Source organism: Psittacula echo (assembly GCF_963264785.1).
Source record: "Psittacula echo genome assembly, chromosome: 4".
Classification (NCBI taxonomy): Eukaryota; Metazoa; Chordata; class Aves; order Psittaciformes; family Psittacidae; genus Psittacula; species Psittacula echo.
This window is the reverse complement of record NC_137738.1, coordinates 54,710,036-54,726,898: the sequence shown is the minus strand read 5'-3', so window position 1 is coordinate 54,726,898 and position 16,863 is coordinate 54,710,036.

Below are 16,863 nucleotides of genomic sequence, written 5' to 3'. Positions count from 1 at the left end.
AGGCCTTTCTGTAACCCAAAAGATTCATTTAAAGTCCAGCCATGTAACACCAAAATAACTGCTGCTGAACTCTCTTTTTTTGAGGTGATCCAGTTCAACTAGCAGTAAAGAGTGAAAGAAGAATTTATGACAAGCTTCAGGATAACAAGTTTCTGACAGAATCCTGTTCTGTTGCTGGATAGAAATCTCTTTTCTTAGGAATTTGTGGTTTTTGGGAGGTGAGGGCTCTGCACTTCATGCAGTAAAAGAAATATACACAATCTCTAAGGCAGGCCAAAAGTCAGCCCAGGGGCCTTGGAAGCTCACTCAAATCCATGTGCTCTTCCTCCTTTCCCAAAGATCTTAACTTTCTTCAGATAAAGCTGATGATATCTATGTTCCATCCAGAGGAAGCAGTTCAACTTGAGATACTCTGATGAGTATCTCAAGATACCAAGAGAAGCAACTGGATATCTCAACAGAGGCACTGAACAGTACCCTAACAGCATTTTAAACTCCTGTGCTTTGTTTTCCCTTAGCGTATGCGTGCTGCATGGTTCAGCATAAAAGATGTAAGAACTCTAGACTGTAACTTCACCAGTAGTAAATGCAGCTGGGAATGTACATAGTGTGAGGCAGAATTCTAAAATACTGGCAGCTGTTAATTTTTTTTTTTCCATTTTCCCACTACGTAAAATTAAACTAATAATATATTTAGGTGAGTCAGGAAGGTGAAACGCTCAAAAAGTAAAGCCTCACTGTGAGCAGATCAGGAAGCAAGGACATGTCTTGAAATCTTTTATTTAAAAAGCCCAGGAAGCTAAAATGAACTCTAGATCCTTTACCTCAGTTTCTGTATGAGAGAAGATTATCTGTGAAGGAGTTCCCACTCTTGTAACACCATGAAGGCTGACACATGGCCAGCCTGGACCACAGCAATTATCTAATCTGACCTGTTGTATTAAACAAGTTGGAATATATTTCAATTTTTTGAGATTTCTTGGACAAGCTCTCCTTTTCCACCTGGAAATGATACCTGTTTTTGAAAGGACTTCCTGATCATCTGGTTTACCCAAGAGATCAGAAAACTTGGCTGTAGCTACTGCACACCTTACTGCTCTGGGGCTTAATGCTAACATGCCCATAAAAGTGAAGAGAAGTTTCTTTAGAAGCTAACAAATTGTGCTTGATCTTTCAGAGGATAAGCAGTTGTAAGTTGATGGTACTACTGAGAACATCTTCTGGTGTGAGGTATTTACTCTTTACCAGTATTTTAAACTTTTGTATAGTTACATCAACAGCAAGGTTATAACACCCACAATATGTTGTTACTGGATCTTTTCCCCTACATTTTCCTCCACTGCAAAGAAGCAAAAGCTGAGCAGCAGCAATATAATGAGATTCTTCCCAGCTGCCTAATGGTCTGAAGAGCTACTGTTACTAATTCTAGTTCACAGCCATTGAAATGTAGCCCTTAGCAGCATAGGAGAACATAAAGGTGATCTTCCTGAATGAAAGACCTAACAAATGAGGGAAACACTTGATAACTAATAAGCACCAAATTCTTTCATTTTATGAGGTTTCTCATTTCCTGCTTTTTGTGGCCTCTTACAATACTACTTGGTGCTTATACCGTGCTTTGATCTTCAAAGCATTGTATAAACATTAACTAATTAATCCTCCAAACACCCCATGAATTAGTTGAGAGATCAGTAGTGCCATACACTTTCTGCTTGTGCTGAAGGGAAAATATTAAAAAGGACTTTAAAAGGAGTCCTTTGCTCATTTATATGTATTGACCTTTGTGTTACATATGTCCAAATAACAAGGTTTCCTTTAAGGGCACACAGCAAAGCAGCAACATTTATCAGTATTTTTTTCTTTTTCCATTAGCTGGCTGAAAATTAAGTACATAACTCCCTCCTGCAACTGGAATTGCTTTCTGCCTGCATCTTGGTGTTTTATGCCTCACTCATCCCTCAGGTAAAAGTTAGCACATGAAGGTAATATGATTAATCCTATTTTGGACAGGGTCTTGTAGCTTCTACTTGTATGATTTAATTTCTTCTTTCCCATCCTTAGCTTTCCTGTGATATCTGTTATTTTTGTTATTCTTTTTTTCTGTCTTAAAACACAGGTTCTGTTATAAAATTACATCCTCGGCACTGCAATGCTTGGAATTGCATCAGGACTCTGGTATTAAGTTAATTTATTATGACATGATAATGTCTTGGGACCTGCCTGTCTATGTGCCACTTCTGTCTGTGATCAACCTTAATAGACAAATTTGAGCACACTTTTATCTTCCTCTTGCTGGTAAAAGTGTGGCTGTCCCTTCTGCCTCAGGATGTGTCAAGGGGGGATAACAACCTTACAAGACTGAGAACAAGGCGTTCAGCAGCTGTTACTGCCTGCAACCACGCTACTTGATATTTCATCATTTACCCAAAGTCATCACTGTTTCCAGGACCCCATATTGTGCTAACTCTTGTTGCTATGTTTGACTTCCTCTTAAATTTCTGCATGCGCTGAATTCTTCTTTCTTGAACTCCTGATGTAAGGACCCCCTTGTTCCCTGTGTTGTGCTAGATGAGCGTCAGAAGGTGGGAACTGTTATTTCACTGTATCTGTCTGCCATGCCCTGTAACTTTTTTTACTCCTTAATTTACCAATCCATCAGATCAGAGTTTCTGAGACTAATGTCTTTCAGAAGAAACTATTTCACAGAAAACCAAATAATACTGATGCAAGAAAACAGTTTTCCATATATTCTGTATATGTGTGTGTATAATTACTTTGGGTTGGCTTTTCCTGCACCACCAGCTCACACTTTCCTGCTTGTCCTGGCCTCTATTTTTCCATATAAAATGTATCTTAATAGCTTCCCAGTACTGCTATTTGGCAGAGACAGAAGGAAAACCTTCTTCTGTAGTTTTTGGGTTGTGAGTATTTTTGTTGCTTGGTGTTGTTTTTTGTTATGTTTGTGGTTTTTGATAATATTTTTTGGCTTTTTGTTGTTATTTTGTTTGTTTTATTTGGGGGTTTTTGTTTGTTTGCTTAAATTCTTAGACAACCTTTATGTAATCTGTTAAACGTACTGTTCTCTCTTGTCTTTAAACAGAATTCCTTCTGGATTTGAGAGATTCCCCTTGACTTGATAATTAATGATTCCAAATGCCCTGTGCTAACAGACTTGTTTCCTCTGTCCTAAAAGGCTGCTTCATCTACAGTGTATCAAACAGTTTCTCTTTTTTTCAGGCTCAGTTGTGGTGTTATCATATGCTCTAGAAAATGTGCTTGCGGCTATTAAATGTTCTCCTAAGCTTGTTTCCAACTCATAAGCTATATATGTTTAACTGAAAACATAAGACTGTGCTCGTAGGACAAGTTACAGATTTCCTTCGTTAGTGCTGACAAGCCATTTTCATTGTGTTTCGGATAGCCACAGTCACTTAAATGAACAGATGTGACAGTTTTCATACCAGTCTACATGGATTGATTTGGTTCCTTCTGTCACAAACCAGTGGCCCTGATTTTTTTTTTTTTCTTTTTTTGTTTTAAATGCTGGAAGCAGATTGTGCAACACCCTGCTTGTCTATAGGATATTCACTTTTCTACCCCAGTTCCTCAGGACTGGGACCACTTTAAAGTCACCTTATCTAGTTTCCCAAACTCTTACCTTCTCCATAGCTACCTTAAACCACTATTTGTACTACAGGCAATGTTCAAGGCACAGGCATAATTTCAAGTAGGAGAAATACCTTTTACAAAGATATAGTCATAAATTTTATCAAATATAATGTATTAGATATTTTCTTGTACTGTCCGGAGCGTAATTTCAGAATTGCTAAAAATCTTATAGCAACATCCAGCTTGGGAGAAGTATTAGTTCAGTTGCTTTCAGGTGGGCTGTCAACCCAATTTTTGTGGGAGCACTGTCTATAGCTCTGTGAGGAGCTTTTAGGTGATAATAGTGTTGCCACGATTCTTCTTGCCTCTGTACTAGCAGCACCCAGAAATGATGAGAAAAAATGCAGCTGCTTTTATTCTATTGCATGTTTCCCACATGTTTCCCATTTTCTAAGCATTGCCTAAGCCAGTGCCCTGTCAGAGAAAGTACAATACTGTATATTATTTTGTTAATCTTGGACACTGAGTTTTGTAGCCCTTCTGCCTTAGGCTCTTGGGCTTTTTTATGTACTTTCTGAAATTCAGTTATGTTGGAAGGTCAGAGTCAGCCCAGAAAAATGTAACTCACATTGCAGAGCAAAAGGCAGAGGATGAAAGCTTGTTCTCTACATAATCTTATTCTGAGTTATTTTATCCTGAATCTAATTGGGAACTGGGATTTTAGAAGTTGTAAGGTGAATTTTTCAGCCTCAGATAAGTCTTGAAGCCCTCTGTTTTTTTACCTTTCCTTAGTCTCTTCTGATAAAAATCAGATGCATGTGAAATGTATTTATATGATTGGGAGCAGTATTACCTAAATTTCTTTACAAGCTCTTAGGCAAATCAGATGTTGTGGAACCAGCCAACCATGAAAAATATCTGATGTCTTCCATTTACTGCTCCTTGTTTCTTGCAGAGGAAAATGTCACTTGAGTTTTCTTCCGTTTTTTTGACATATTTGAAGAGATTCAGCTTCTCTGATGGAGCTTTTAGCAGATCTGTCCTTTCATTCTGAGTGGTTTGGTACATTTTCTTTTACTATTTATCCACATGAGTTATCTCTCTGATCTGATGTTTGTCTCAGACCTTATTTTAGTTTCCACCACTTTCAAATTATGAAACCAAAACAGATTAAAAGTGCAATTTCCTTTCAGCATCACAGCAGTCAAGAGATCAAGTAGATTCTACAGACTCCCAAAGTACAGCAGCTTAAAATCACCTTTGTTTCTTGGCAAGGGATTGATAAATTGTCAGAAAAGTGGAGGGCTTGAAGGCCATGGAGGTCGGTTGAGATAGGGAAAAAAAGGGAACAAGCCTAAAGACATAGGGAAATAATGTTTGTTTTGACTCTTCTGTCATCTGTAAATCCAAACCTTCACTTTAAGGAGATGGCAGCTTTTCCTAATCTTCTGCTCCTTTTCAGTCATTCTTTTCACAAGTAAAAGCTTTTTATGCAAACTCATTAAAAAAATCACACAAACCCATCTATATATTATATATAATTCATGAAAAAAATTACACAGGGATTTATGAGAAACACACTCTGCTAAAGAATTAACCACTCCAAAGTAAAAAAGGTAAAAATGGATATAATAAACAAATGTCAAGTAGCTCCAAGATATATGATTTGTCATTAATGGAATGGAATTTCGCAAATCTAAATAAGGAAGCTATTAAATTTTAGATAAAAAAAAAATCAGGCGGTATTAGTCATATCTGGAGGACAAGGTTTATTCTTTAAGAAAAGGAATAACTGGGCTGCAATATAAGATTTCTGTGAAAACTATCCACTTGGAAAAGTGTGCCTTTCCCTTCTGTTTGTGGAAGTGCTGTGACAGTTTTGTCAGTCATTCAAGTAGTAATGCTGCAAAAGCAGACAGCACTTCTATTTCAAGTGAGTCTGTTGGAGTGCTGCTGTAACAAACCAGCCTCCATTTCTCCTTCAGTACAAACAGAAATCACAGAATTATAAATCATAGAGTCATAGCATCAAAGAGTGGTTTTGATTGGGAGGGACCTTAAAGATCAACTTTTCCAACCCGCCGGCCATGGGCAGGGACACCTTCCACCAGACCAGGCTGGTCAAAGGGCCATCCAACCTGACCTTGAAACACTGCCAGGGATGGGGTACCCACAGCTTCTCTGGGCAATCTGTGCCAGTGTCTTACCGCCCTCATAGTGAAGAATTTCTGCCTTATACCACATCCAAATCTGCCCTCTTTCAGTTTAAAGTCATTACCACTTGGCCTATCACTAAGTGCCCTTGTAAAAAGTCCCTTTCCAGATTTCTTGTAGGCCCCCTTTAGGCATTGGAAGCTGCTCTAAGGTCTTCCTGGAGCCTTCTCCTCTCTAGGGTAAACAAGCCCAATACTCTAATCCTGTCTTCATAAGAGAGGGCTCCAGCCCTCTGAGCATCTTTGTGGCCCTCCTCTGTGTTTACTCCAACAGCTCCATGTCATTCTTATGTTGGGCCCCCAGAGATGAATGCAGTACTTCATTCTCACAAAAGCAGAGGGGGAGAACTCCTCCCTCAACCTGCTGGTCATGTTCTGAGGATGCAGCCCAGCATATAATTCGCTTTCTAGGCTGCAAGTGCACACTGCTGGGTCACGTTTAGCTGCTCATTGACCAACATGCTCAAGTCTTTCTCCTCAGGGCTGCTCTCCATCTTCAGCATTTCAATCATATCAGACTTTTTAGGGTGTCCTGGGTTCAGCAGTGGCAGTCAGGTTTTTTTCTCCTTCTTAGCAGCTGTTGCAGCACTGTGTTTTTGACTTTCGGCCTGGGAACAAAAAGCTGATAACACTGATGTTTAGACAGACCAAGGACTTTGTGAGTCTCATGCTCTGCCAGGGAGGAGGAGGGGCCGGGAGGAAGAGGGGACAGGACACCTGACCCAGACTGGCCAAGGAGGTATTCCATACCACAGCACGTCATGCCAGGGGATGTAACTGGGAGCTACCCGGAGGGGCACGTCCCTTTTTTTGGCCGGGCTGTCTTTTCCGGAGAGCGGTATCGTGTTCTCTTCCCTTGTTATTTCTCTTGTCGTTGTTATTGTTGGTGGTGGCAGTGGTGATTTGTGTTATACCTTAGTTATTAAACTGTTCTTATCTCAACCCGTGGGAGCTGCATTCTTTTGATTCTCCTCCCCGTCCCTCCAGAAGCGGAGGGAAGAAAGGTGGGGGGGGCAGTAGACTGCGTGGTTCTGATTTACGGCTTGGGCTTAAACCACGACAGTTCTATTTTGGCGCCCAACGTGGGGCACGAAGGGTTGAGATAACGACAGATCTGACCGGAGTGTGTCTAATCGTATTTGTGATAAGCATTCAGTGTTTTGGATTGATAGTCACTTGTCACAATGCTGATTTATTGGCTCTCAAAGTTGTTGGTTTTGATCTCACAGTCTCAATATGTCGTAGGTTACTTAGAGCCGGTATTTGCTGTGTTAGTGTTTTTCAAGTGTGGGGCTTGGGCTAAGGTTATTGTCTCATTATATTTTATGGTAATGACTTGTAATACAATAGAAAAATTGATCATGAAACTGGTCTGGCTTAAGTTCCCAGTGTGGTCACCACCTTTATACTTTGGGAGGTATATAATACAAATGCTTAGCAACTATACATCTTTTTTCTCCTTCCTGGGTGGTCAACCTATGAAGGAGACATTCTTTTACCCTCCCAGTGCCCCTTCCAGACCGTTTACAGCATCGTTTGAGAGTTTTGAAGTTTTTGAGTGGCCTTTTAATATTGTTGAGACCTGTTTGCTGATTGTGATGGGGGTCACCATGTTGGCACGCATACAGAGTGTGTTTTGTCTACAACCATTACGTCTGATCTCAAGAGTTAAGCAGAGTCGGGTTTGGGTCTTGTCTGGGGTTAGACGACAAAATAGGGGGACCGAGAGATTTTCCCCGAGGCTGGACAGCCATGAGTGGCAGGGTGTATGGGATAGTATGGGCAAGTATCTAGGTCAGTGGGCCCCTCCAGTGTTTTGGAACTTCACCACCGAACAAGTGCAAAATCCAGAAGAATTAGTAAAACACTTAAATGAGGTGTGCTGTCATCCTGGTCATACCAGAGAGGGACGAATCATGTCAACGTGCTGGGGCTTGGCCTATGCTTACCGGGCCTTGTTCAACACTATCCAGCACCTTCAAAAGGAAAGAAATGTCCCTGGATCTGAGGGCGAAGCAACAGACAGCGCAGCTACTCCATCTCCAAGCACAGCAGCTACACCACCCCCAGCGACAAGTACAGCCACTACTCAAACTTCAACTGCAACAGACAGCGAAGCTACCCCAGCTCCAACCACAGCAGCTACACCACCGCCAGCGACAAGTACAGCCGCTACTCAAACTTCAACTGCAACAGATAGCGAAGCTACCCCAGCCCCAACCACAGCAGCTACACCACCCCCCGCGACAAGTACAGTTGCTACTCAAAGCACAGTAATAATGACTGCAGCTAAACCAGAGGACCAATTCGTACCAATATCGATTGTCCCCATACGCAAGAGAAAAAGCAAAAAAGAGGCAAGAAGGGTGAAGTAAGATGAAGAAACAATGTATTCACCACTCAGGACAGCTTCTGGTCAGGAGTCATCATCACATGACGAAGAAGAAGAAGAAGAGGTGACTTCTCGACCTCGGACCTCAACCGAGCTACGGAATATGCGAAAAGATTTTACCCGTCAACCAGGGGAGCACATCATCACCTGGTTGCTACGATGCTGGGACAATGGGGCCGATGGTCACGAACTAGGAGGTATGGAAGCCAAGCAGCTGGGATCACTTGCTAGAGAAGGGGGAATTGACAAAGCAATTGCAAGAGAGAAAAAGTCCCTCAGTCTTTGGAGGCGGCTCTTGGCAGCTGTGAAAGAAAGGTTTCCATACAAGGATGATGTTACGAGTCGTTCGGCCAAGTGGACTACTTTAGACAAAGGCATCCAGTCTCTGAGGGAATCAGCCATCATAGAGATGATCTATCACACCAAACCGAATAACGGAGATATACCCATAGACCCAGATGAAGTCGAATGTACACGACCCATGTGGCGAAAACTTACACGGAATGCACCGTCATCATATGCCCATTCATTGGCAACGGTAACCTGGGGTGACATAGTAACACCAACAGTGGATGAAATGATTCACAAACTCCGAGAGTTCGAAGACAATCTCACCCCTTCCACCATCTCAGCTGTGGAAAAACTGTCCCAGGATGTCAAACAATTGAGGGACGATCTATCTGATTTATCCAGCTCCTCACGTGTACCAACACACGTCTCAGCTGTTAACAAAAGACGTCCTATTGTTCAAGACAGAAGATATAGAAGGCAAACACCACGGGCCACCCTATGGTTTTACCTGTGGGATCATGGAGAAGACATGACGAAGTGGGATGGAAAACCTACTTCAGCTTTGGAGGAACGGGTGCATGAATTGAAAATAGGAACAAGGGTCAAGACTAATCATCCCATGAGAGCTGCGGCTTCAGTCTCTGGTGAGCAGGTTCCCAGATGGAGTGGAAGAGCTGATTTTACTCCAGCTCCTGTGATAACGAAGAATAATCCCTTTCAACACGACTTAGGTGTCCAACGTTGTGATGACTGTTAGAGGGACCCTGTCTCCAGCCAGGCGGAGGTAGGGAACAATCGGATTTACTGGACTGTGTGGGTCAGATGGCCTGGCACATCAGTCCCACAGAAGTATAAAGCTCTCGTAGATACCGGTGCACAGTGTACCCTGATGCCGTCAAGCTGTCAAGGGGTGGAACCCATCTATATCTCTGGAGTGACAGGAGGATCCCAAGAGTTGACTGTACTGGAGGCTGAGATCAGCCTGACTGGGAGGAAATGGCAAAAGCACCCCATTGTGACTGGTCCAGAGGCTCCATGCATCCTCGGCATAGATTACCTCAGGAGAGGGTACTTCAAAGACCCAAAAGGGTACCGATGGGCTTTTGGTATTGCTGCTTTGGAGACTGAGGAAAATGAACAGCTGTCTACCTTGCCTGGTCTCTCAGAGGATCCCTCTGTTGTGGGGTTGCTGAAGGTCGAAGAACAACAAGTGCCAATCGCAACCACAACAGTGCACCGGCGGCAGTATCGCACCAACCGAGACTCCCTGATTCCCATCCATAAACTGATCCATAGTCTGGAGAGTCAGGGAGTGATCAGCAGGACCCGCTCACCCTTTAATAGCCCCATATGGCCAGTGCGAAAGTCTAACGGAGAGTGGAGACTAACAGTAGACTATCGTGGCCTGAATGAAGTCACACCACCATTGAGTGCTGCCGTACCGGACATGCTAGAACTTCAGTATGAACTGGAGTCAAAGGCAGCCAAGTGGTATGCCACGATTGATATTGCCAATGCATTCTTCTCAATTCCTTTGGCAGCAGAGTGCAGGCCACAGTTTGCTTTTACTTGGAGGGGCGTCCAGTACACTTGGAACCGACTGCCCCAGGGGTGGAAACACAGCCCTACCATCTGCCATGGACTGATCCAGAATGCACTGGAACAGGGGCAAGCTCCAGAACACCTGCAGTACATTGATGACATTATTGTGTGGGGTGATACAGCGGAAGAAGTCTTTGAGAAAGGGAGGAAAATAATCCAAATCCTGCTGAAAGCTGGTTTTGCCATAAAACGGAGTAAGGTCAAGGGACCTGCACAGGAGATTCAATTTTTGGGAATAAAATGGCAAGATGGACGTCGCCAGATCCCTACAGATGTGATTAACAAAATAACAGCAATGTCTCCACCAACTAATAGGAAAGAAACACAAGCTTTCTTGGGTGCTGTGGGGTTCTGGAGAATGCACATCCCGAATTACAGTTCGATTGTAAGCTCTCTCTATCATGTAACCCAGAAGAAGAATGATTTTAAATGGGGCCCTGAGCAACAACAAGCCTTTGAGCAAATTAAACGTGAGATAGTTCATGCAGTAGCCCTTGGACCAGTCCGGAATGGGCCAGATGTAAAAAATGTACTGTACACCGCAGCTGGGGAGAATGGTCCTACCTGGAGCCTCTGGCAGAAAGCTCCAGGGGAGACTCGAGGTCGACCCCTCGGCTTTTGGAGTCGGGGATACAAAGGATCTGAGGCCAGGTATACCCCAACTGAGAAAGAGATACTGGCAGCCTATGAAGGGGTTCGAGCTGCTTCGGAGGTGATTGGCACTGAAGCACAGCTCCTCCTGGCACCCAGGTTGCCCGTTCTGGGCTGGATGTTCAAAGGCAGGGTCTCCTCTACACATCATGCAACCGATGCGACATGGAGTAAATGGGCTGCACTAATTACACAACGAGCTCGAATAGGAAATCCCAGTCATCCAGGCATTCTAGAAGTCATCATGGACTGGCCAGAGGGCAAAGATTTTGGAATGTCACCAGAGGAGGAGGTGATGCGTGCTGAAGAGGCCCCACCATATAATAAACTATCAGAAAGTGAAAAGCAGTATGCCTTGTTTACTGATGGGTCCTGCCGTATTGTGGGAAAACATCGGAGATGGAAGGCAGCTGTATGGAGTCCTCAACGACAAGTTGCAGAAACTGCTGAAGGAGAGGGGGAATCGAGTCAGTTTGCCGAGGTGAAAGCCATCCAGCTGGCCCTGGACATTGCTGAACGAGAAAAGTGGCCAGTACTTTATCTCTATACTGACTCATGGATGGTGGCAAATGCCCTGTGGGGGTGGTTGCAGCAATGGAAGCAGAGCAACTGGCAACGCAGAGGTAAACCCATCTGGGCTGCTGCACTGTGGCAAGATATCGCTGCCCGGGTGCAGAACCTGGTGGTGAAGGTACGTCATGTAGACGCCCATGTACCCAAGAGTCGGGCCACTGAGGAACACCAGAACAACCAACAGGTGGATAAAGCTGCTAAGATTGAAGTGGCTCAGATGGACTTAGATTGGCAACATAAAGGTGAATTATTTTTGGCCCGGTGGGCCCATGACACTTCAGGTCATCAGGGCAGAGATGCAACATACAGATGGGCCCGTGATCGAGGGGTGGACTTAACAATGGACACTATTGCCCGGGTTATTCATGAGTGTGAAACATGTGCTGCAATTAAACAAGCCAAACGGTTAAAGCCCCTTTGGTATGGAGGACGATGGCTGAAGTATAAATATGGGGAGGCGTGGCAGATTGATTATATCACACTCCCACCAACCCGCCAAGGCAAGCGCCATGTGCTTACCATGGTGGAAGCAACCACCGGATGGCTGGAAACATACGCTGTGCCCCATGCCACTGCCAGGAACACTATCCTGGGCCTTGAGAACCAGATTTTGTGGCGACATGGCACCCCAGAAAGAATTGAATCAGACAATGGGACTCATTTCCGGAATAACCTTATAGACACTTGGGCCAAAGAGCATGGCATTGAGTGGGTATATCACATCCCCTACCATGCACCAGCCTCTGGGAAAATTGAACGGTATAATGGGGTGTTAAAAACTACACTGAGAGCAATGGGTGGGGGAACTTTCAAGCATTGGGATACACACTTACCAAAGGCCACCTGGTTGGTCAACACCAGAGGATCTGCCAACAGGGCTGGCCCAGCACAGTCAGAACTTTTACATATTGTAGAGGGGGACAAAGTTCCTGTGGTGCACATGAAGAATTTGCTGGGGAAGACAGTCTGGGTTATTCCTGCTTCAGGTAAAGGCAAACCCACTCGTGGGATTGCTTTTGCTCAGGGACCTGGATATACTTGGTGGGTAATGCGGGAAGATGGGGAAGTCCGATGCGTACCTCAAGGGGATTTGATTTTAGGGGAAAACAGACAATGAACTCAATTGTACGCTGTTGCCTGCTATAGCCCATCAACTAGAAGTCTGCAGGGCACCAGTGACTGGCTCTGACTTCCCTCCGACCATCATCCCAACAGAGAATGAACTTTGATAGAACCGGATGAGTTCTACAGTAAAGGAATGATCAGCATCAGCAGACAACGATCCAACACTGCATACAGCTTCTTCTGCCCTGAAAGACTGTTCCAAGAGATGGAGCCCAACATCATGAACCGAATGGACTCAGTAGCTTTATAGGAATTGGTCCGTGCACTAAGCTAACAGTGCACCGAGATGAGAGTGAGGGTATATGGAAAATGTGGGATCTGAGCATGACGTGAATGGTATGGAACAAGGGGTGGATACTGTCCTGGGTTCAGCAGTGGCAGTCAGTTTTTTTTCTCCTTCTTAGTAGCTGTTGCAGCACTGTGTTTTTGACTTTCGGCCTCGGAACAGAGCTGATAACACTGATGTTTAGACTGACCAAGGACTTTGTGAGTCTCATGCTCTGCCAGGGAGGAGGAGGGGCCGGGAGGAAGCGGGGACAGGACACCTGACCCAGACTGGCCAAGGAGGTGTTCCATACCACAGCACATCATGCCAGGGGATGTAACTGGGAGCTACCCGGAAGGGCACGTCCCCTTTTCGGTCGGGCTGTCTTTTCCGGCGGGCGGTATCGTATTCTCTTCCCTTGTTATTTCTCTTGTCGTTGTTATTGTTGGTGGCGGCAGTGGTGATTTGTGTTATACCTTAGTTATTAAACTGTTCTTATCTCAACCCGTGGGAGCTGCATTCTTTTGATTCTCCTCCCCGTCCCTCCAGAAGCGGAGGGAAGAAAGGTGTGTGGGGGGGGGCAGTAGACTGCGTGGTTCTGATTTACGGCTTGGGCTTAAACCACGACATAGGGGAAGAAAAATTCACGGCAAAACATTGACTTCTCCAGTTTCTCTTCTTTTATCAGCCAACAAACATACCAACAGCCCTGGCAAAAATAAAACTTTTTTACAAAGTAATCTTTTCTCAGAATTTAAAAAATTAGAGCAAGAAGACAAAAGCTTATGTTCCAGCTGATGGCTAGAAAGTCTTCGAAGACAATTAAAGAAATACCTGTATGGGCTGAGGAGCTCAGATATAAAATAGCTGATCTGAAGGACTGTGTTTTTTAATGGAGTTTTCTGGTAATCTGTCAAGACACATTTCCCCCATGAATTTTCAAACATTTCACTGACTCTTTCCCTCTTGCTTGTTGTTTATTCTGTTATGACGGTTACCAAAAATTGTTCCTGTTTCATACAGATCAATAATTCCCAAACTACTTACCAAATACTGGTAACTACAAGGCTGTAATAAGCAAAATCCATTTTCAAAAAAACAACATGGGTTTTCTAGACTTTTTCACATGTGGTATTTTGACCAAAAGTACAAATGTGCCTGGATTTGAAATGGAGCAAACTTATATGAAATAATTTTTACCTTGCCAAGAGAGAGAAATAGTGTTAGTTGTGTTAGGCAGCAACCACAATGCCAGCGTCAAGAAGGGAGAGAGTGAAATAATTTACACTTCCGGCTGCTATAATGATTATTGACAGATGTGAAGCTGGTAAGAAAGTTTCCTACAGGCTGCATCCAGACTGAGCTAGTGCATCCTGTAGTGCATCTTGGCTCCTGGTCCCTTGAGCATCAAGCTGCATTCAGGACACACCAGGGCTCTTCCTTGTCCCAGCTCTTCCTTCAGGGATAAAGGCCTGATAAAGGCAGTGGTTGTGCTAGTCAAGCCATGGGTGAAAACTCTGATCCATAATCTATGAGTTCAGCCTCTTAAGAGTGTGCTGTGGGGGCAAGTTATGAATCTCAGAGTAATCTGAAAACTCTCTCAGTGCTGCGAGACAGGGATTGGATCTTGTGGCTGGAGCAGGAGTTATGGATGAGAGAAGGACTGAGCCAAAAAAAGGAAGCTGAGCAATACAAATGTAGTTCCTTCCTTTGCAAAAAAATTAATATCTTACTTTTGCCTTTCCCAGTGGCATCTCTTCAAAACAGAATTAGCAGAATTTGGCCAGCTGTGTTTGTTACACACAGTTCCTTTACTAAAACAGGATTCTCTTCCTTATCTTATTATTTTTTGTATATAGTTTTAGACTGTGGCAAATTCCATGTTAACCATAATAAAACAATAATCAGCCTCAGACAAGGCAGAAAGGAGAGATATCTGCAACTTTCCACTCTCCAAAACCATATTCAGAAGTGAATAAATATGATTCGCCATTTGTTCACAGCCTGATTTTCTGGATGTATGAGGTATATGCAATGATTATTTTGGGGCACAGATCTGGGAGAGAATTGTTATTGGTGGTGCTTCCTGTGCCACTAGGCAGAGTGGGTTCATAAACACCAGCAGACCATGAATTTGGGAACTGTGGCTTCCCCTTGGGGCTCTGCAGGGCGTTCTTCAGCTCTCTGCCTATTTCCTCAAGGTTAAATCTCTGTCGTCTGGCCCTGCTCAGTCACTCTATTTTCTTTATTCTGCATTCTTCTTCCTACTTTCATTTTCTTTGCCTGCATTGTCTCAACTTGCGTTCTTCAGCTATTTCATACCAGTCCTACTAGCCCAACCACCTCCAATGATCCTTTCCGAACTCTTCAGATGCCCACCTCTGTTCCTTGAATCCCAGATTTGGTCTCTGAGCTTTCCTTCAGTTTCAGAACACATTTATTCTCCCTCCTTGGCTCTTTTAGCAGGCTCACTTCCTTTCAGACCATTTTCCATCCATTTGCATCCCTGCATGTCTCTCAACATTTTTTCCATTATTTCCCCATTTCCTAGTCATCCAAATTGCTTAATCTCTAGCAACAAGCTTCTCCATGTTTTGCAACCTTTTGTCCAAGCTAGCCAAATAACTCTCTGTGTCTTTTACTGACTCTGAGTTCCAGTCTCTTTCAGTTCTTTGGTTTGCTCAGCATAGTCCTGTTTGCCCTTTAATCCATCTCAGCTCTGGGTCACCATTCCCTCCTAAGATTTCATTCAAAACAGCATGCAGAAATAGCAAAGCACCTAAGCATATGAAACACTGGTAAATTTGGAGGAGGAGTGGTATTAGCCTGCATATGGCATAGATTGCGGTTTCATTCAGGGTAACACCTTTGTTTTGCTGCATACCCATAAAGTGCCAATGAAGCCATTAGAACCATTTCTTTGTGTTTTATTATCTACCAATAGTATAGATAACTGCCTATTATAACTTAGATCTCTCTGGTTTTGGAGAAAATTGAAGCAACATCAAGTAATAGAAAAATGGTAATAGAAACAATATGACAGCTGCTAAGATGGTGTAAATCAGTGTGACTATGCAGAAGACTACACAGCAGTTTTTACTAGCTGAAGATCTGCTATCTTTTGAATATATATTTTTTAGTGAGAGGAATGCTAATAGAAAAATCTGTCTCATAACAACAGCAACTTGATTTCTCTTCTCTCTTAAGCTTAATTTGTAGGCAAAAATAGTAGGGTTATTTTATTATCTAAGTAAACTTTCTAATTAAAAACAATCAAAGATTTATAACACAAGCATCCAACGTAAAGAGCTCAGTTCACCTACACTGATTAGAAACTGGGGTTGTATTGCCTAATAAAAAAACTAAAGCTTTATTATTTTAATTTATATAAATTACACTATATCTTAGGGGTTGTTGTCTTTTTATTTCCTTTTGATTTTAATTATTCCTTTTTTGTCTGGCTGCTAGGGTTTTTTTCAGTATAGCCTGAATTAATGCAATGCTATGTCAAAGTAATTTCTCCCTCACCTTCATAGCATTATCTTCTTGCCCTATTTGAATATTTTGATTTCATTTTTCCCTTCTCTCTCGCAGGACTCTTCATTTCTATTTATTTTTTATAGTCCTCAGGATTATTAAATAATGGGAGGTAATTAGCTGTTTCCATCATAAATGGAAATCAGTTTATTTAAACTAATTTCAAAAGAAACAATTTCTTCTTTTATTTATTTTTGTTTAAGCCTCATCTGTGTAAAATTATTTTATGTTGTTTATTACCACTTTACATTTTAATTTCCAACTCCTAGTAGCAACTTCCACAAGTATAACACAGGGAGTTAAGTTTCATTTTGGGACTAATTTACTGGTTGATATATGCCAGGGCTGGCTAGCTTAATGTCAGTGCTTTTGCACAATTAATAGAGACAGCCCACATAGTTTGGCACAGCATAGGGCAGCCTGTAGTTTTCATGTTTAACAACTTTTATATATCTGACTTACACAAAACAGAGCATGGATGAAGGAGTATTATCCAGGAATCTCTGCACTAACAGAAAGTTCATCTGGAGTACATACAGATGTTTGTTAGAGCTGGTAAGAATGAATCTAACAAAATATTTCCTTTTCATTAAATGCAATTTTTC